The sequence below is a fragment of the Bos taurus genome, chromosome 1 (assembly GCF_002263795.3).
Source record: "Bos taurus isolate L1 Dominette 01449 registration number 42190680 breed Hereford chromosome 1, ARS-UCD2.0, whole genome shotgun sequence".
Taxonomy (NCBI): domain Eukaryota; kingdom Metazoa; phylum Chordata; class Mammalia; order Artiodactyla; family Bovidae; genus Bos; species Bos taurus.
In genome coordinates, this window is record NC_037328.1 from 115,879,850 (window position 1) to 115,902,844 (window position 22,995).

Consider the following 22,995-nt stretch of genomic DNA (forward strand, 5'->3'; position numbering starts at 1 on the left):
TTCTCCAGAGGATCTTCCCATCCCAGGGATCGAACCTGTAGCACCATAGATAAAATTTATTCATCTTTGAACTTTATGTAAGTGGAATCATATGGCATGTACAAATCTGTGTCTTTTTCCTTGGCTCAAAACTCTGTTTGTAAAAGTTATCCATGTTGATTTACGTATTTATATTTTACTCACTTACATTGCTGTTCAATATAAAATAATGATTTTAAGGCATCAGCTATCCTTGACTATATACACTGTGTTAATGATATCACACTTAGTAAAATACTATTTTGAGTGTCAGTAGTTAAGCTGGCTGAATAACAGGGCATAAAACTTGGGATCAAAGGAGCTGGAGGAAAGTTAGTAGCAGAAGCTCTTATTAACTCTTCCACTCTATAAAAATAGGGCTGAAAAAAAAAATAAGGCTGACTTTAATAGCAAACCCCTATTATCAGGCTATTGTAATTTACCTTATTCCTAATTTAGCAGACCCTGATGCTTGGCTTATCCAAGAGCCATTAAAACTATTGTCCTTTCTTCTCTTTTCTCAATAGGGGCTGAAAGAGCCTGATATATATTTTTCCCAAATCTCTCATACTACTAAGGAATGACCATGTGATACAGTCCTGCCAACGAAGTAAATTTAAGAGGGAGTTTGGGGGGATGATTTCTAGGAAAATTTTAATTCTTTTGTTAAAGAGCTAAATGTGGAGAGGTAACAAACCAGAATAGCCAATACCCAAGCCAATATTGAAAGAGAAGAACAAAGTTGGAAGACTGACAGTATCCATTTTTAAGATTTACTAAAAAACTATGGTTGGTGAACAAAATAGACAAGTAGACAATATAACAAAATATGGAATACAGAAATAGATCCCTATAGTCAACTGATCTTTGACAAAGTAGGAAGGGGAATACAACAGGGCAAATATAATCTGTTCAACAAATGGCACTGGATTTTTCCATGCAAAGAAATAAACCCAGACACAGACCTTATATATGTTATGAGTTAACTCAAAATGGATCACAGATCTAAACGTGAGACACAAAACCAGGAAAATCTTAGAAGATAAGATAGGAGAAAACCTAAGTGACCTGGGGTATGGTGATGCCTATTTACAACACCAAATCCTACCAAAAGAACAAATTCACAATCTGGACTTCATAAAATTAAAAACTTCTTCTCTGCATAAAATGGTGGCATGAGGATGAGAAGACAAGTTATAGACTAAAAGGAAATATTTGTAAAAGACACCTCTAATAAAGAACTGAATGTATATTTTAAAAACGACAATAAAGAAATAAATGATCTGATTAAAAAGTGGGACAAAGACCTTAAGAGACCTTACCACAGAAGATACATGCATTTCTCATGTTATTGTGCTTCACTTTCTTGCAGTTTGCAGATGCTGCTTTTTTTTTTTTTTTTTTTTAACAAACTGAAGGGTTATAGCTAACCTATGTCAAGCAAGTCTATTGATGCTATTTTTCCAAGAGCATTGCCTCACTTCATGTCTCTAGGTCACATTTTGATAATTCTCAGAATATTTCAAACTTTATTATTATTATTATATTTGTTATGGTGATCTGTGGTCAGTAATCTTGATGTCACTACTATGACTTGCTAAAGACTCAGATAATGGTTAACACTTTTAGAAATAAAAAAAAAAAAGAAAAAGAAAATCAAGTTACTCAGTCATGTCTGACTCTTTGCACCCTGTGAACTACAGCCTGCCAGGTTCCTCTGTCCATGGGATTTTTCAGGTAAGAATACTGGATTGGGTTTCCATTCCCTTCTCAGGGGATTTTCCCAACCTAGAGATTAAACCCAGGTTTAATATGCACTGCAAGCAGATTCTTTACCATCTGAGCCACCAGGGAGGACTTTTTTAGAAATAAAGCATTTTTTAATTAAAATATATGCTTTTTAAAGACATAATGTTATTGAGCACAATAGACTGCATTATAGTGTAAACATAACTATTCTATGCACTAGAAGATCAAAAATTCGTGTGACTTGCTTTGTTTTAATATTCACTTTACTGTGGTGGTCTGGTGTTCTGAACCTGCAATATCTCTGAGGTATGCCTTATACAGTGGCAAATAAGCAAATTAAAACTTCGATATTACTACACACCTATTAGAATAACCAAAATCTTGAACACTAACAACCAATGCTGACCAGGATGTGAAGCAACAAGAACTCTTATCCATTGCTGGTGGGAATGCAAAGTGGTATAGCCGCCTTGGAAAATAGCTTGGTAGTTTCTTAGGAAACTAAACATAGAGCCACACTTTGCTATCTGACTGAGGATTATCTCCAGGACTCCCCTCACCCAAATATACCAAAATCTATGGATGTTTATGTCCCTCATATAAAATGCATAGTATTTATATATAACCTATGAGCACCCTCCCATATACCTTCAATCATATCTAGACTATTTATAATATTCAATACAATGTAAATACTGTATAAATAGTTGTGAATACAGTGTACATTCTATGTGAATACTTTCCAGTGCAGGGCAAAGTCAAATTTTGCTTTCTGGAGCTTTTCTGGAATTTCTTTTTTCAAATATTTTTGATCCACAGTCGGTTGAATCCACAGATGTGGAATCTGTGAATATAGAGAATTGACTGTATTCACAGGTTTTGCCTGTGTTTTGCAGATCATATTACCATATGACACAACAAACTCAGCCCTTGTATTTTTCCAAAGGAGCTAAAAGCATACATCCGCACTAACACCTGCACACAGACGTCTTTCACAGCTTTTTGCATAACTGCCAAAATTTAGAAGCAACCAAGATGCCCTTTAGAAAATGAATGGCTAAATAAATTGCAGTCCATCCAGACAATGAAATACAGGCATACTTCAGAGATACAATGGGCTTGATCTCAGACTATCACAATAATAAAGTAAGTACTGCAGTAGAGCCACAAACCATAACACACAAGTTATATTTATACTATACTGTAGTCTATTAAGTACGCAATAGCATTATATGAAAAGGCTACACACTGTGTGACTCCAACTATTCTGGAAAAGGCAATGTATTTTGTAATATGTCTATAGTACTACGTACTATAGAATGTACTATGTATTCCATAGTATAGTACAAAGACGGGTAGTAAGTAGGGCTGGAGTGGGGAAAAAGATAAATGAGTAGAGTAGAGATGGTTTTTAGGGCAGTGAAAATATTTTGTTTGAGACCATAACAATGAATATATGTCATTACACACTTGTTAAAACCCATAGAATTCATAGATTGTAGACCACCAAGAGTGATCAGATCAGATCAGTCGCTCAGTCGTGTCCGACTCTTTGCGACCCCATGAATCGCAGCACGCCAGGCCTCCCTGTCCATCACCAACTCCCGGAGTTCACTCAGACTCACGTCCATCGAGTCAGTGATGCCATCCAGCCATCTCATCCTCTGTCGTCCCCTTCTCCTCCTGCCCCCAATCCCTCCCAGCATGAGTCTTTTCCAAAGAGTCAACTCTTCGCATGAGGTGGTCAAAGTACTGGAGTTTCAGCTTTAGCATCATTCCTTCCAAAGAAATCCCAGGGCTGATCTCCTTCAGAATGGAGCCTAAGGCAAATTATAAACTTTGAGCAATTATGATATAACATGATTTATCAATTATAACAAATGTACCATTTTGCTGAGTGATGCTGATAATGGGGGAGTCTATGGTTTCCCAAGTGGTGCTAGTGGTAAAGAACCTGCCTGGCAATTCAGGAGATGTAAGAGATGTGGGTTTGATCCCTGGGTCGGGAAGATCCCCTGGAGGAGGGCATGGGAACCCATGCCAGTATTCTTGCCTGGAGAATCCCATGGACAGAGAAGCCTGGCAGGCTACAGTCTATAGGGTCGCAAAGAGTTGGACATGACTGAAGTGACTTAGCACATGAATGTGTGGGGTAGGGTATATATGGAAAACCTCTGTACCATCTACTTGATTTTGTTGTAAACTTAAAACTTCTCTAAAAAATAAATAAATGGAACAAGAAAAAAAGAGATAAACAAAAGAGGAGAAGGGACCAATGACCTTCTTATCTTCCTGTCTTGCCTCTGAATAAAATTCCTGGAACTTCAACAGTCCTTTTGAGATCATGAAACAAAGAACATGAAAATGAAATGGTAGTATACTAAATTGGTCAAGCCAAAATGTGAAAATCAGAAACTCTGACCACACCATTGGTGCTGAACCAAGTTTTAGACTCATTGTTCAGTAAAATAAGTAATTTCTTTATGATATAACCCCATATTATTCAAGGTTTACATTAGTTCAATTAAAAGTATATCTGATGTACTATTTATAGTGATAATCAAGATAAAAACATGTATTGAAGAATGTTACTTGGAGTTATAGTGTATTTTACATTGACTTCTTGAAAGACAACATCTTTATTAGAAATTTAAAACTCCATATTCATCCAAAAGATGAACCATGCCTAGTTATGAAATACCTGAAATGCTTTCAGATGCTTTGCTTTTTAAAAACAATTTCTATGAATTTCTTGCTATGGTAGCACAACTTGAGCAAACATTCAAATATTTTAGTTTATCACTTCTTGGCCTTTTGGCTAAGATCAATTGTAGTATCTGTTCTTATCAGTTTAATATCTGATAAACTCTGGGAGTTGATGATGGACAGGGTGGCCTGGTATGCTGCAGTCCATGGGTTCACAAAGAGTTGGTCACGACTGAATGAATGAACAGAACTGAGCTGAACTGAATGTCCTCTATCTGAGAACAACATATTAAATGGATTTTTGGAGCAGGAAGTTGGAATAGAGGCTTTCTCAGACAAATACTTTACTGTGCAGACTCTTCTTGGTCCACTGGAGAATTCTGGTGGTAGACTGCTAGCTAAAAGTGAAAGTGTTAGTTGCTCAATCATGCCCAACTCTTTATGACCCAATGGACTGTAGCTCCCCAGGCTCCTCTGTCCATGGAATTCTCCAGGCAAGAATACTGGAGTGGGTTGCCATGCTCTTCTTCAGGGAATCTTCCCAACCCAGGCACTGAACCCAGGGCTCCTGCATTGCAGGCAAATTCTTTACTGTCTGAGCCACGTGGGAAGAGCCTTAGCTAGCTAGTGAAGTGAAAGTTGCTCAGTCATTCCCAATTCTTTGCAACCTCATGGACTATATAGTCCATGGAATTCTCTAGGCCAGAATACTGGAGTGGGTAGCCTTTCCCTTCTCCAGGGGATCTTCCCAACCCAGTGGTTGAACCCAGGTCTCCTGCATTGCAGGCAGTTCTTTACCAGCTGAGCCACAAGGGAAGCTAGCTAAGCACCTAGCTAAAATCCTCAGAGGTCGATGGACTTCAAACATGATTATTATCCCATCAGTAACAGAAAATAGCTTTTTACATCTTCATTTAAACAGGTGCTGCTAAGTCACTTCAGTTGTGTCCGACTCTGTGCGTCCCCATAGACGGCAGCTCACCAGGGTCCCCCGTCCCTGGGATTCTCCAGGCAAGAACACTGGAGTGGGTTGCCCTTTCCTTCTCCAATGCATAAAAGTGAAAAGTGAAAGTGAAGTCGCTCAGTCATGTACTACCCTCAGTGACCCCATGGACTGCAGCCTTCCAGGCTCCTCCGTCCATGGGATTTTCCAGGCAAGAGTACTGGAGTGGGGTGCCATTGCCTTCTCCGATTTAAACAGGTAGACTACTATAATCATAGTTCTGAAATGCTTTATTGTCTCATTAAATTAATAGTTTCCCACAGACTTTCGGTCTCTGGTTTTGGGGTTGAGATGGTAGGGGAAAAGCATTTAAAAGTCCTTTGTTCCTTCTGTTGAAAACTGAAACTTTTATTTGTACCTCTTTATTTTTATTTTTAGCAACAACCCTTATTTCTCCCTTGTAGGCTTTCTATGGCAACATCTAAGTAAGAGTAAATTGGAGTTAACTTAAGTTTTCTTTTAATCGGAAGTAAATCTGATATCTTAAAATATAGATGGATGTACCCCAATGAGTATTTTATGAGTATTTGGAGTCTTTCCTATCAAAAGGCATTTTATTAACAATCTATCTTTCTTATGTTTGTGATGAGACAGTATGCTGTATTGAGTTGACCTAAACAATGTAGTCAGAAAAGCTGTCCTCAAATCTTACTGTTAGCAATATTTTAATAGAGAACTTGAGGAATCATAAAAAAAAATGTATGTTAATAATCCTGCTTTGCTTCCCTGGAGAAACACTATTTTTTATACAACTGAGAGCCCAATTAATGATTTTTTTTCATTCTTATTACATTTTATAACAGGAAAATCAGAGTTTGGGGCTTTAAATAACAATTGTATGGTGTTTGTGAAGTTGAAAAATTTTCTGCATGCTCAGATCTCCTCTGTCTGATAAGTCTAGACAATTTTAATGAAACTCTTTCACTTAAACCACAGATCACATTGTGACATGAAAATGATGACAAATATTTCCCAGAAAAGTAAAAAACGAGTATTTATGAATATTTGCTCTTCTTATAAACCACTAACTGTAAGCAGAAGGAATGCATCAAAGAGCTCTGATATAACCATTTTCTGTAGATTTTGCATGGTATATTAAAACTTTAGAATTTGATAAATTTGGAAGATAGGAAAATTAAATCCAAGATGAAAAGAAACACATGCAAAAATGCACATTTTCTAAATGATGAATAATAATATAGCTAAGACTCATGGACATCCAGTGTTATTTATCAGACTGTACTCAAGCATGGTGCAAGAAGAAAGTACTTATACAGCATGTAAGCCAGTATTTGACCAGCTCTGGCACCTAAACAGGAAGATTTTTGGAGCCACGAATGTCTTCTGCACAGATAGGGTTTTATTTAGTGCCAGGGGCATGTCTTTTTCTACTTACATTTCCTGGAAAACAAGTACATATTTTGTAACCAGCCTATGAATAATGAAATACCTTCTCATGAATGGCGGACTTCAGAGAGTTCAGGATTTCAACCTTGGTAAACAAGCATGTATTTGTATGCCGGTCTAGGTTCATGTGAGCCTATGCTGCATTCCACAAACCGTCTCACAGAAAGGTTTCTGAAGCCCTCTTCTGACTCCCACTTCCCACATTTCATGAAGGAATGTGTGTATGGAAGAGGGATGGCTCTTCACAGAAGGATTCTAGTCAAGTGTTTCTGTCTCAAAATCAACCGCAGGCTGCTTTAGAAAGTAGAGCAATTTGGAACATTCTTTTGGGAAACTGGTAACATTCTACTGAAAGATGGAAGAGAATAAGTGCTCTTAGTTCTTTGGAGAGATTTTAGAGACTTCTTACTAATGGATAGGGTCAAAGACTTTGATGATTATGAACTAGGATGAGAAAGAAGATTACTATGTTCTGATAAGGAAGGAAGTAGAGGTAGAAATCAGTTGTGTTTATGATGTGTGGTGTATTATGGTAAGGCAAAGGGGTCTGACTTCCAGATGTCGATGCCCCTTGTTTTATTCAGCATCCAATTTTTTTTTATTCCTTCAGATATGTGCTTAGTGAAATGTTCAAACCACCCCAGTACCAATTTTCCCTCCCATACTCACACCTCTCCCCCCACACATACATAACTCAGGTGGATAAAAGTCCCTCAGGTTTCCTGTCTTGGAGACAGAAGGTACAGTTAGTCTGCAGATGGCCAATGAGATGACCCTGGCATCTATCAGTCATAGACTCAATGGATTCCTTTGACTCCTCAGAGGTTGAACGAGATGGAAACTACAGAGATAATTTTAACTAAAGAATCAAACACTTAAATTCCAGGTTTTGCTTAAAGAAAATTACACAAATATAATCATGATTCACGTGTCGCTTAACATCTAGAAATTTAGATAAATACTGGCAACATTTACTACCCATTTGATTTTTTATTTCTCAAGAAGATTTGGGCATTATTTTTCTCTCAGGTAATTCGCTTACAATTTGATATGTCAGTAGGTGGCTATGGTGCCTGATTAAGGCATTCTTATCTGAAAAGAGTGTAAATCGTGCAAGTAAAAACCCTAACTCAAAGATAAGAGGATATTTCCTATTCAAATATACAACTGTTCAAAATGCAAATAATTTTTTCTCTCAAGAAAGTATAATATGGTGTCTTTGATGTGTAGCTTGACTAGTATCAATGTTCATTACTATAAAATCATTTTTATTTATTCATTAATTTTAAAGTGATACTAATCGCTATGCTCTCCAAAATATTTTGAAAATAGTAGTGAATTGTAACTTGTGTTTGTACTAATAGTGGCACCACTATAGATGTTAAACAGAAATAACAGCTGTACTTTTTACTGAAATGAGTCTTAAATTTTGCAAGTATTTGATATGCAAGAGTCTCAGAGATACATCCATTACATAAAATATGACCACCCTGTAATTACGTGACCATTGTGAAATATTTCATCAAAACATCCAAAGAAGAAAGTAAAAATCATCCATAAGCCTAACACTATCAGAAATACACTTATGATCTTTAAAATTTTTTTAAATACATATAATTGCTGAAATGTTTAAGCAGAATGTTAACTTATATTTTTATTATGATACAAAATTAGAGTCAGGTTAGAAGAAACACATCAGTTAAGTACCTCAATTACTTAAATACTACTGCTCCATAACTATTGCTTACTTGGATTTATTTCTACCCCCATTATTACCATTAGGTTTGAAGAAAACACAGCTCCTGCATGCCTTCTGCCATGTGGGTGATGCTCCTAGATCCCTTCACTCTTCTAAATATCAAGTTCCTTGACTCTACTTCCAACATACACCTCAAATTCTCTCACATTCCTTCATTATTGCTGCCACTGCCCTTGTCGAACCCTCCATCATCTTGTACTTAGATTAATGTTAAAGTCTCCCTGTTAGTCTCCTTGCTTCAACTTCTGCCCCTCTGGGACTTCCCAGGTGGGCTAGTGCTTAAGACTCCCTGCTTTCCCTGCAGGGGCTGGCTGATTGATCCCTGGTCGGGGAACTAAGATCCTGTGTGCTGGTGGTATAACCAAAAAAAATAAATAAAATAATATTGCCTCTCCATTCAACAGTCAAAAATGGCTGATAATAAATGACGGGTTTGTTTGTTTAATCATTCATGGCTTTGCACCTACTTTAAGGCTAGTTCTTTCCTAGGCACTGGGGGTAAATCAGTGAACAAAATGAAGTTCCTTTTCTCATGCCACAACTGATAGGTTCTTGAGTTCCTATGCTTTCTTAGGCTCCATGTTCTTGCTCAGGGCACTCACTCTGCCTGGAAGGACTTTTTCTGAGTCACATCCTTGCTTGGGTTACTTGTACCAGTGGTTCTTCAAGATAAACAAAAATGGCCACCTCTTTGAGGAATACTTCTGTGTCTCACACCCTACCAGGCTATGTTAATGCAAATATTTGTGCTTTTTAACATTTTCTATGCATTCCCATCTCTCAGCACTTGCATTGTATTATCATAGTTAATTACCTCTCTGTCTTCCTGAATTTGACTGTGAAATCTTCCTAAGAGGGGATTTTGTGTTTCCATTCTTGTTTATTAGATCACAACATGACCCATGACCTAACTGCATTATTGGAAGGCTGTTGAGACAAAACATCTAGACAGTTTTAATTTCAACATCACACAGATATGAGGCAGCAAGTGAAAAAAAAAAAGCTAATGAAGGGTCTCAGGTTCAGAAGTCCATTCTGGGCTTTTTCTTTGATATCTTCTGGACAAGCTTTAGAATCTGGTTGATTGTGAATGCCCCTGATTAAGGTAGGGGACACATAAGCAGAAAATAAAGACAGCCAATGTGTATGCTCAGTTGCTCAGTCATGTCTGGCTCTTTGCAATCCTATGGACTGTAGCCCACCAGGCTCCTCTGTCCATGGGATTTCCCAGGTGAGATACTGCAGGGGGTTGCCATGTCCTTCCGCGGGGTATCTTCCTGACCCAGGGATCTCATGTCTCCTGCATTGGCAGGCAGGTTCTTTACCACTAGTGGAAGACAGCCAATATCAAACCCATTTTTAACCTTCTTGCTGGGTGATCCTCTGCAAATTGTATAAGTGTGAGATACAATTTTCTCATTTACATCTCAATAATTAATATGGAGGGCATGAAATATCTAGTTGGTTTTCTTCCAAGCAAATGAAAATATTCATGCTAATTGTGAGATATCCATGCAATGTGAGTTTTTATTTCAGTCACTAGTACTTTTCTGAAAGTTCTCCTTGAAGTCTGGATCTATCTTTTAAGTCTATTCATCTCCATCCTCTTATTTTTCCAGGCACAGGAATGTGGTAGGGTGTGTTAGACAGTGGTTTACAGTCAAACATAATTGGTTAGATCTCTCAGAGAATATGTTTTTCTGAGATTCTGTCTGTGGAAAGAACATTGAATCCACATGTGTTGTTTTCTCTTGTTGCCATTGACATCCAGAAGTCAACATTGGTCTGTTTTTAGCTTTTTAAAAACTTTTCTTTCTTTTTGTTTTAATGTGGCTTTCCTATTTTTCTAAACTTACCCCAGATGCCAAGATTGCTTCAATTCTAGCCTTTTCTCCAGGGCTTTACTTTGTATGGATAATGGGATCAGTGCATGATTGTTATCACTTTCCTCTGTAAAGTGAAGCCGATAATCCTTATGTTTTCTTAGGCTTTTATAAAGACGAATTGGCTGTTTAAAACTGTTTTAAAGTTGAACTTTATGCTTTTCTAATTGAAGGAGTATTTTAAAAAATAATTGAAAAAACAGACTTGATACACCAGAACAAAAACATATTCTTCTTCTTGGCTCAGGATTCATTGGCTTGATTTTGCAAAGGCCAAAGACTCATTTTGTTAGTGTTGAATTTATTCACCTTCTTAATCTTGGTTCAGAATATGTAATCTTGTGTGGGGACTGGAGATTGGAGTCCTAAGGATACTCTTCGAGTTTTAACAGGAAGGAAAAAAGACTCATATTAAAACTTGCCTTAGATTTAATAGTGATCACTCTCCAGAAGAACATAACCCTATGTTTAGAGGGAAAAAAATGACTAGAGGCTCTCACCAGCCCAAGTTTCAATTCTAAATGAACCAAAATACTCAATTTAACCTGAACCCATGTGAATTTCTTGGATCTCAGCCGAGTTTATTTTACAACTGGAAAGTACTGAGACCACCCTGAAAAAACAGACGATGATTTTGCCTTAAAAAATCATTAAATAAATATTGATTCCTCAGGAGAAAAGCTCAAGCCACAGACATCCACACCCAATAATTAGCTAATCGACTCTAAATGTCAAAGATGAATAGAAAAAAATATTTAAAAAGAAACTACAACCTTTATTTGTGGTTTAACAGGTATATGAAATACTATAACCAAATTTCTGTTGCCCAGAGTTGGATGCCAAATGCTAATTTGGTTTTAAATATTTAACAGATTTTTAAAATGAAAATGTTTTAATATAAACTGCTGGTTAAATAATTTTCCTAATGTTCTTATTTCCTTTTTCCTGTGACTAACAGTTGAGAAAGCATAGTCATTTTTGCTCAAAAATTATCTGAAACTATTTAACTCACTTCAAAAATGAGCATAAATATTGAGGACCATTTGTACTTTTTACTTATTGCCTTCCATTCAGATCATTTACTATAAAGTATAAAGTATAATCATTTACTATAAAGTATAAAAACATAAGGTGGTCCACAGAGTGTTTATACTTTAAGTCGATGTATTATCTTTTCAAATGTTTTACTGTTAATGCATCTATTAATTATTCTCTGTATACACTTTGTAATTTGATACATATTCCAGGATTTTCTTCTAGGAAGCTGATCTGTATATGTAGTATTATGAAATTGATTATTGATATACAAATTCATTATCTCGGGCACATCATAAGAGTTGTGTATTGACTGATTGCTCCAATTCATAAATTTTACATTTGGGGAAAACAGAGTCATGGTAAAATATGCTCTGATAAGTATGAGAGTTTTTCTCAGAAAATTAAAAGTAGAACACTGTTCAAAGATTGTTTAAAAACACATAATTTCCCTGAAGTCCTCTTTGCTCCCTAATTATGAAGGACCCTGAAGTGACTTTGAGGTTGGTTATCTACCTAAAAGATCAAGTGGCAAGGATTGTCACTACAGGTTCTTACATTATTTAACCCACAGGAAGTTTCCTTTTTAGGCAAACTCTACTCAGAATTTGGGCAGATATCAGACCTCAGTTTTTCAAGCCATGTTCTTCCTATAAAAATATAGCCACACAATTCTTATCCCTGTGTTTTCATGAGAGTGGCAGGATTCCTATTGCAAACAATGAAAGATGTACACAGAGTTATGATTTGAGAAAGATAAACAGATGCTCTTCACTATTATATCCTAACAAGGCTTCTGTTATACATTATTAATTACTCTGGAAGTAACTCCAGGATGTTTAATACTTCTTCAAGAGATTTTAATAAATTTTCCTCACTTTCAGAGCTTATTGACTTTTTTTCTTAAAGCTTCAAGTTTGGCATTAAAAATCAAAGCCTGTCTGTTAATGCCAAAGATAATTGTTGAAAATTACAGCACTTAAATTGGTGACACTGCTGGTGCAGAAACAAATACAGTGCTACCCAGTGCTGTCGTATCCTCTTTGCTTTACTAGTACAGATTCTCACTAGCAAATCCGGATTAGCTACTCCAATTGCCTTTCCTACTCCATTTGCAATTGCCTACTCCAATTGCAAATGGTTTCTTACCTCTTAACTGGTGAGAAATTTTTAAAATATTTTCTTTGTCTCAATCAGAGCGTGAGTGATGAAATTTAAAAAACAAAAACAAAAAAACCTTAGATTTCTTTCTTGTCTGTCTGCACAAACCTCCTTTCAACTTCATGATTGTTTCTTCCAACTGGGATCTGGTTTACCAGGCCACAGGACTAAGCCACCCACTGTCTTGATACTCTCAGGTTTGAGTTAGAAGCTGTCACAGCAAGAACTTAAGATTGTTTAGTTCAACTCTCTCATTTATAAGATGATGAAACAGAACCAGAGATGTGAAGGGACCTGTTCAAGGTTATGCAGCTAGGTAGTGGAAGACTTGGTTTAGATTTTGGAGGTGGGGTGAGGCATTCTTCATTATACATTCATTGGGTTATGCAGCTCCTCTTCTTTATAATTTTAATTGTTTATTATGTAGATGTTGTTGAAAAATGGTCATTTCCCCCCTGCCTCTTCACTGAACAATATGAACGTAATTTGCTCTGGATATCTGACAGGCTGATATCTTTGGTGGTGGTGGTTGACTGTCATGTGTACCCCTTTCCTTCCTGGGTAAGTGAGGAATGGGGTAAAGAATTACCCATTACTCTTGATGTCCACAAAAGTAATAAATAGCAGGTGCCTGCTATGACAGCTTTTGTAGCAGCCAGAATAAAGGATTATAACCTTAATATTGCCAGACACTCTCAACCAATAAACCTACAGTAGGACAAGTGATGTGAAGATACAGGGACAAAGATTTTGGCCTGGTGTAGGCAGCAGCAATGACAGTTCCTGGGTGAGCACTGGCAATGATGCCAGCGGCAGGCAATGTCCAAGACTGGCAAGGGCAGTGTCTGGCATCCTTCAGATATGGCCATCATGTCCAACCTGATGTTTCCTGAGGAGTAATTTTAGCTGTGTTCCAGGTACTCTGGCTTTCTTGGTTCCTACTTCTTTCCTGTGGTTACTTAATATTCTAGCTTTCCTGGAAATTTTGTGAGTATCCAGTAACCTTTTTGAGAAATTCGTTTTGGATTTAGCTCATCCAAAGTCAGTTCTGGTTACTTCCAAGAGGAACTCTGATAGTTACATAGCTTGAATAGAGAAGTTTTGTTTTCTGGATCTTGGAATATCCAATAAATATGCTTGCTCTGGTATACATTTCACTAGCAGAGAGATGAATCCAAAGCCAACTTAATTTTTCAACTGCCAATAAGTGATGGCTGCCCATTCTAGCCTCTCCAAAATATTCCCTATATAATTAGCAAAATATTTCAAGTAAAGTATGTTTCTCTCTCTTTATTTCAGAGTTGGGGTCAATTATTCCTTCTGTAAGTATTCCAAAGACTTTGCTTTAAAAGCTGTATGCATCATGCACAGATCTAAAAAATTTTACTACGTTTGCGTTATATTCATAAAGGCCTTCCTCCTACTATTGTTCTTTCCAAGTGTTAAGAGCGCTGGACCGGAAGTCTGGAGGACATAGATCCTAGTTCTTACCCTTCTTCCAACTGATTTGTCACCTTTGTAAATGATGGCATCTTTCTGGGCATCAATTTCCTGGGTGTAAAATGTGGGAAAGGAAAACCTGAAGAAAGTGGGCTGTATCACTTCTTCTTATATTGTTACTTCTTGCTTCACAGACTCTGATTTTAAAAGAAAATGTTGGAACAGGAGAAAATCTGTCCTGTTCCTTTCTCCCCATCTCCCCTAAGTAAGCATCAATATCCATCCTTCAATAAAATACAAGGAACAATATAAGCAGGAAAAAAAAAACAACTTTTTTTTTTTTTTAATAGAAGCTCATGAAATACAGTAACTTAGTTTCAATTTTCTGGAGCTTTGCACAATAATTAACCTTAATTATTGCCTAGAGTAAGCAAACATGCACAAGTCCAAGTTTTAAAAAGAATTCCATTCATTAAGATAAAAGAACCAGGCATAGGTAGAGTGATATTTTTTATGAAGCACTTGACTTGAAATTTTCTAACATCTGTAGAAAGTTAAACAACAATCACTACAGTCATTTCAGTTACTCTGAAGCCAGCAATACATGAGTAATCCTTAGGCACTTTATGGATCCTACAAAATCATCAAATAGATCTTCAAAAGTGTTTGCAGGAAGAACCACACCTCTTTTTTTCTAGGCATGGAAAAACCACGTAAAATAGACTCTCAGTGAAGCCAGCGTTGCAAGTAACAGACACAGAGTTTATTTTTAGAGACTAGGTTGCTATTCGGAGAAGGCAACGGCACCCCACTCCAGTACTTTTGCCTGGAAAATCCCATGGATGGAGGAGCCTGGTGGGCTGCAGTCCATGGGGTCGCTGAGGGTTGGACACGACTGAGCGACTTCCCTTTCACTTTTCACTTTCACGCATTGGAGAAGGAAATGGCAACCCACTCCAGTGTTCTTGCCTGGAGAATCCCAGGGATGGCGGAGCCTGGTGGGCTGCCATCTATGGGGTTGCACAGAGTCGGACACGACTGAAATGACTTAGTAGTAGTAGGTTGCTATTAGGACATAGTTGGACACTTTTTAGTCTGATTTAAACATACAAGAAATACCTTTCTGATCATTTATAAAGTCTTGTCTCCACCCTACACAGAATATAAGATGTAAGGGTTCTAATAATAGGGACACAGTTAAATGCGTTGACAGGTGCTTTCTCCTTTAACAATTAATTTGGCCTAAGCAGTATCTAGTTAATGAGGCCTTAAAGTGTCAGGAATGAATAAGTGTGCTCTCCCCTAACTTCAACATGAGGCAATGGCAGACACTGCTCTTTTCAGCTTATTTAAGCTTATTTGGATGCTTTTCCTATTTATTCAGTGTCCCTTTAGTGAGAATGGTCATGGACTTAGAGCTGTCTCCTCCCTAAAAGACCGGCTTCACTGTCATGAGTCCCTCCCAACCCCTCCACCCTTATTGTAAGCTGACACTGTACTACTAATACAGAACTGCTGGCAAACAGCTGTAATTAGGAAGTACAAACTTGGTAGTATTAGGTAAAAGCAGTTTAGTTCTGAATTACCCTTGAGCATTTTTAGGAGGCGTGAAGTACTTTTTGCTTCTAATTAAAAGCAGAGGAAATACTGAATGAAGGTGAGTTTTGAACGTAAAGAAGGTGTGTATTTGGACAGGCTTTCTCCCTGCTATTTACTTCACTGAAGACCTGACTTCTCAAATTTCTTTAATAAGGACAAGCCACTTCATTCAAGCTTTCAAACTTAAAAAGAAGATGGCCAAATTCTTAGGAGAGGCAATACAGTGTCTCAAATTCATATTAAGGGACACATGGCTGACATGAAGCTATTTTCTGAAGACTGGCTAAGAAGAAAAAGGATAGGAAGAAAAAAACCTTAAGATGCTAAGAAATCTTGGAAACTGGGCAGGAAGCATAATTCATCCCCCAAGAAACATGGGACAAGCAGATATTTCAGAGGAAGTTGTAAACTAGTGGGATGCTTACCCATTCGGCATACTGAGAGGCTGCTAGACAACTTCTGTCTTAATCGGGGCTCCTTGGTCAGGTGTGGCTTGATGTCTAAAGAATACATCAAGCAAATAGAAATCCCAGTAGGACTTTTTTTTTCTTGTCTCTCTTCACCTCTGGCATGTGAGCTCCTTGGGGTAAGGAGTATTACTGTTTTATTCACCACTAGATTGCCAATACCTGAAAGATCTGCTACATGATAAGGACTTAATAAATATTTGATATAAGAAGAAAGAAGGGAAGGAAGAGAGGGAAAAAAGGAGGAAGGAAGGAAGAATGGAAAGAGCGGAGGACCCCTGAGACCAACTAGTGGCAGAAAATTTTGAGGAGTGTGATTTTCAGTAGTCCAATGAGTGTGTAGGTATCTTTAAGAAATCTTGTCTGTGATGTGTGAAAACACCCAACACTCCCAACTGAGTGTGGTTATAAGATAGCTGACACAACATCCTCTTAGCTGAATTTGTCCCACTGTGTTCACTCACCCCAAGTTCCCTCTGGCTTCCAACTTACCTCCTACTACTTAGTTCCTCCCTCATGGAGCATCTAAACATGTCTGCATCACCCATCAAGCTGCCCTTGACTTGTGTTTGATTGCTGGTCCTCAACTGAGGTCTTCCCTATTTTTTTTTTTTTTTGGAATTCACCACAACATCTGCAGAAAACCTGTGACTATCCAGGTGCTTTAGATTGAGCAGCAACTTTTATTCTCAACTGTGACTCCAGCCTGGCCATTGCTCAATCGTGTCAAGTCCTGTGATCATGATGTGGTCTAAATCTTAGGGTGAGATGGAGTCTTCAGAGAAGGGAACTAAAGTGTCAGCCTCTGCGGAGCTAGCAACAGCACAGGCTGAGGAAAGGGGAAGAGAGAAGAAAGGAGTTCTAGGGATGAGGGAGCACAGAAAAGGGGGATGGGAGTGAAAGCTTTACATACTTTAAAATCTGGCTCTGGCTTTGTCCTGTCTCACATGCTGACTGTACCAGCTCATAAAACATTTAGAGAGATGCACAACCGTGCAAACAGAGTGAATTGAAACCAGTTTTAGTAATTTCTCAATGAAGGTATTACCCTGTAATTCTCTGTGAACCAATTTTGCAAGCCCAAAGGGAATAATGGTTTGTTCTAGACAGGTCTATTAATGCTGGTCCCGTCCTCAGCTGGTTAGAAGGGAAGATTTCATTGCCTTCAAGTCCCTGCCCAGTATGCACAACCATGTTCACTGGCCTCATCCATAAAATACGGTCAAAATAGCGTCTGTCTCCCAAGTTGTTATTGGGATTAAATGAATCATGTCTAGAGTTTTTAGGAGGTTGTCTGGCACATAGTAAGTATCCATTAAATGCTAGCAATGGTATTGACTGTGATGATATGAGATGAGAGTGATGATGATTATAAGGGATGTTAACACATCGTTGGCTATGATTGATTGGACAAGACAATCAAGGCCCAAGGCTTAACCCAAAGCAAACAATCCAAAAGTTGCACATTGCTTTATGATTTCTGCAATTGGTTTCAAAAGAGGAGCTAGAGCAATCTGGGCCCTTCCTCCGACAACCAACCAATGGAGATTGACAAACTTCAGGGGCTGGAATAGCCACAGTGAGAAGATTAAGATTGGGAGGAGAAACTAACTGAAATAGGGGTGGGGTGGGTGGGTGAAGAAGAGGCATTGTAAGAAATGCTCTCAGAAGCAGGGATACTTTGCATGAGATTGTATGCAGCCAGTACCCAGTCAGCTGTTCTCATTACATACTATTTTCTTGAATGTCTCTTAGGTTCCAACCCTCACTCCTGGCTTTTAGCTTTAAACACATCTGGGTTTGAATGTTTGTGTTTATGAGTCCAAAGAATCCGGACTGGATTTTAAAAATACTTTTTATAGTATAACTAATCATACTACAAAAAATAATGAGTCAGATATTATCTGGCTATAGGACTTCCTTTCAGTTGTGGCTTAACAGTTTTAGAACATACCAATGATTACAAGAGGCTTCCCAGGTGGCACAGTGGTAAAGAATCTGCCTGCCAATGCAGGAGACACAGGGACATGGGTTTGATCTCTGGGTTGGGAAGATCCCCTCGAGGTGGAAATGGCAACCCAATCCAGTGTTCTTGCCTGGAAAATACCGTGGCAGGCTACAGTCTATAGGGTGGAAAAAGTTAGACATGATTGAGCACACATGTGCACACACACGTACCCAGAATTACAAACTGATACAGATTCAGCTGTTTATGAAAATTAAATTTCTATGGCTAGGCTCTTCTATGTAATTCTACCCTCACCTCCACTATAAGATATTGCTAGATATTAATGATCTCACCAGTGACTGAGATGGCAGAGGAAAGTGTCAGGTATGCAAACTCTAATGCCTACAGGGATATTAATTCATAGACTGAATGCAATACAATACAGAGTAGTAGGAATGCTGCCAATCAAAGAGGCATACCCACCTGTGCCTTCAGGGCCCCTCCCCAAGAAGGGACTTCATCCTCATATCAATCTTTTCTTAGCTGGTGGAAGTATGTTCTGAATAAAAAAGCTAGAAATCCAAAATTTAAAAATTGCAGCCTTCTGTTTGTTGAATACTGGAAACTAAGTTTTTTTTTAAAAAAAGACGTGGCCCAAAGAAAATGTATCTGCAGACTAAACTTTATCTGAGGCTGTCAGTTTGCACCCTCTGATACAATATATAGGTTATGAAATATACTCTGGTAAAGAAACAGACGTTTTACAATTTATCACATTTCCTAAGTCCCCAGACAACTGTGTGGTTATACTTTAGAAAGACAAGAGAGGGAAGACTTTGAAACATTTTATCAGAAGTAAATGAAAACTGTATATCAACACATCACAAAATTTTGAAAAAAAGAGTTAACGTAATTATGTCTGGGGAGTGTGTAATTTCCTTGGTTCTGTCTCATCACAACAAAAATTTGAAGCAATGGACCAGTGTTTCAGCCCTCGGAAGGACCAGTATTACAGCTCTGTGTTACAGCTCAATTTTATTTAGAAAGCAAAGGAAAATACATCCTAAGGTATGAGGGCATGCTGACTCAAAAGATGTGAAGAAAAGAGAGAGACCCCTGGCCCTTTGGCTCCTCTTTTTATGTTTTTTCTCCTCCCCCTGGGCCTGCCCTATGTAAATTGGGCTAGCCAGGAGTGCTGTTTGTTTTACCTGAGGTCCTCACTCCAGTCCTCGGACCTTCCTTTGCTCTATTTTCTCAGGCTTTTCCCTTGCTTGTCTTTAGCCACTGCTATTCTGGACTCCTTTTTCCTATTCTAACTACCTAACATTTCCCTCTCAAGAGATGGGAGGCCCAATTCTTTGGGAATAGGCACATCAAGGTCTCTCTGGCTACTTCCTGCTGAACTGGGATGGCAAGGGGCATTGGGCTGCCCCCTCTTGCTAGTCTCAGGCCTCAGGGTCCTTATAGCTGTGTCCATATAAGGGTGAGTGATATTTTCTGTGGTCAGCTCTAGTTTTATATATCCTTGTTGAACTGGCACTGCATGTTGTAGCTTGTTGACCTGGGCAGAGACAAAATGGGCTAGGCAATTGATAATACATGGAATAATCACAAGCAGCATCAATATGGTGATGACAGGGACTAGTAGGGGCATTAGCCAACTCTAAATTTCTATCACCAGGAGGATCCCCCAAAGAGAGATTGTGGCCACCCTGAGAACTCTCCAGCTCATTCTTTGAGATCCTGTAGGGTCTGAATGTTTTTCTTGAGTACTGTGATACTTCCTTTAACTTAGCTGGAGGTATTTACCCAGAAATAAGACGTCTCATTCAAGATGGCTCAAGTCCCTCCTTGTTCAGAAACCCTTGCAAGGGCCACACTGAGGTTGTTTCAGCCAGGTTAAACCTGAGAAATGGCACCATAGATATCTGGGGAGTGTGTAATTTCTTCAGTTCTGTCTCATCACAACAAAAATTTGAAGCGAGAGACTAGTGTTCCAGCCCTCGGAAGGACCAGTGTTACAGCTCCGAGTTACAGCTCAATTTTATTTAGAAAGTAAAGGAAAATACATCCCTGAGGTATGACGGCATGCCAACCCGAAAGACGTGAAGAGAAGAGAGAGACCTCTGGCCCTTTGTCTCCTCTTTTTATGTTTTTTCTCCTCCCCCTGGGCCTACCCTATGTAAATTGGGCTAGCCAGGAGTGCTGTTTGTTTTACCTGAGGTCCTCACTTCAGTCCTCGGACTTTCCTTTGTTCTGTTTTCTTGGACTTTTCCCTGCCTTGCCTTTAGCCACCACCATTCTGGACTCCTTATTCCTTTTCTAAGTGCCTTATGAACTATGGCCTGAGGTTCATGACATCGTACAGGAGACAGGGATCAAGACCATCCCCAGGGAAAAGAAATGCAAAAAAGCAAAATGGCTGTCTGGGGAGGACTTACAAATAGCTGTGAAAGGAAGAGAAGTGAAAAGCAAAGGAGAAAAGGAAAGATATAAGCATCTGAATGCAGAGTTCCAAAGAATAGCAAGGAGAGATAAGAAAGCCTTACTCAGTGATCAATGCAAAAAAATAGAGGAAAACAACAGAATGGGAAAGACTAGAGATCTCTTCCGGAGAAGGCAATGGCACCCCACTCCAGTACTTTTTTGTGGAAAATCCCATGGATGGAGGAGCCTGGTGGGCTGCAGTCCATGGGGTCTCGAAGAGTTGGACACGACTGAGTGACTTCACTTTCACTTTTCACTTTCATGCATTGGAGAAGGAAATGCAACCCACTCCAGTGTTCTTGCCTGGAGAATCCCAGGGACGGGGAAGCCTGGTGGGCTGCTGTCTCTGGGGTCACACAGAGTCGGACATGACTGAAGCGACTTAGCAGCAGCAGTAGCAGCAGCAGAGATCTCTTCAAGAAAATCAGAGATACCAAGGGAATATTTCATGCAAAGATGGGCCCGATAAAGGACAGAAATGGTAGGGACCTAACAGAAGCAGAAGATATTAAGAAGAGGTGGCAAGAATACACAGAAGAACTGTACAAAAAAGATCTTCACGACCCAGATAATCACGATGGTGTGATCACTGACCTAGAGCTAGACATCCTGGAATGTGAAGTCAAGTGGGCCTTAGAAAGCATCACTATAAACAAAGCTAGTGGAGGTGATGGAATTCCAGTTGAACTATTTCAAATCCTGAAAGATGATGCTATGAAAGTGCTGCACTCAATATGCCAGCAAATTTGGAACACTCAGCAGTGGCCACAGGACTGGAAAAGGTCAGTTTTCATTCCAATCCCAAAGAAAGGCAATGCCAAAGAATGCTCAAACTACCGCACAATTGCACTCATCTCACATGCTAGTAAAGTAATGCTCAAAATTCTCCAAGCCAGGCTTCAGCAATATGTGAATCATGAACTTCCAAATGTTCAAGCTGGTTTTAGAAAAGGCAGAGGAACCAGAGATCAAATTGCCAACATCTGCTGGATCATGGAAAAAGCAAGAGAGTTCCAGAAAAACATCTATTTCTTCTTTATTGACTATGCCAAAGCCTTTGACTGTGTGGATCACAATAAACTGTGGAAAATTCTGAAAGAGATGGGAATACCAGACCACCTGCCCTGCCTCTTGAGAAATTTGTATACGGGTCAGGAAGCAACAGTTAGAACTGGACATAGAAAAACAGACTGGTTCCAAATAGGAAAAAGAGTCTGTCAAGGCTGTATATTGTCACCCTGCTTATTTAACTTCTTTTTTTTTTTTTAATTTAACTTCTATGCAGAGTAAAGCATGAGAAACGCTGGGCTGGAGGAAGCACAAGCTGGAATCAAGATTGCTGGGAGAAAAATCAATAACCTCAGATATGCAGATGACATCACCCTTTTGGCAGAAAGTGAAGAGGAACTAAAAAGCCTCTTGATGAAAATGAAAGAAGAGAGTGAAAAAGTTGGCTTAAAGCTTAACATTCAGAAAATGAAGATCGTGGCATCTGGTCTCATCACTTCATGGGAAGTAGATGGGGAAACAGTGGAAACAGTGTCAGACTTTATTTTTCTGGGCTCCAAAATCACTGCAGATGGTAATTGCAGCCATGAAATTAAAAGACGCTTACTCCTTGGAAGGAAAGTTATGACCAACCTAGATAGCATATTGAATAGCAGAGACATCACTTTGCCAACAAAGGTCCATATAGTCAAGGCTATGGTTTTTCCTGTGGTCATGTATGGATGTGAGAGTTGGACTGTGAAGAAGGCTGAGCGCCGAAGAATTGATGCTTTTGAACTGTGGTGTTGGAGAAGACTCTCAAGAGTCCCTTGGACTGCAAGGAGATCCAACCAGTCCATTCTAAAGGAGATCACTCCTGGGTGTTCTTTCGAAAGAATGCTGCTAAAGCTGAAACTGCAGTACTTTAGCCACCTCATGGGAAGAGTTGACTCATTGGAATAGACTCTGATGCTGGGAGGGATTGGGGGCAGGAGGAAAAGGGTCGACAGAGGATGAGATGGCTGGATGGCACACCGACAGATGGCACACCGACAGATGGCTGGATGGCCATGAGTTTGGGTGAACTCCAGGAGTTGGTGAAGGACAGGGAGGCCTGGCGTGCTGCAATTCATGGGTTCGCAAAGAGTCGGACAAAAACGAGCGACTGCTCTGAACTGAACTGAACTACCTAACCATTATCATCAAATGATGGATCCTGGTGATTAATAATGCACACACAACAATTTGATAATGCCTGTCATATTTTAGTGAAATCATATTAAGTCGCCTAGCATACCTGCACACCTGCATGTAAGTTTGCAATTGTTTTCTTCATTATGTATAGC

The 22,995-nt window shown here is 38.9% G+C and overlaps 1 non-coding gene and 1 pseudogene across 1 annotated transcript; both read left to right on the forward strand.

Moving 5' to 3' along the window:
* Positions 1–4,565: 4,565 nt before the first annotated feature.
* LOC112448341 (uncharacterized) lies at positions 4,566–4,681 on the forward strand (annotated as a pseudogene).
* Positions 4,682–4,755: 74 nt separating this feature from the next.
* Positions 4,756–4,828, forward strand: MIR1246 (microRNA mir-1246). The gene has a single exon (NR_107717.1). It is a non-coding gene; the product is annotated as a microRNA mir-1246 (primary transcript).
* Positions 4,829–22,995: the final 18,167 nt, after the last annotated feature.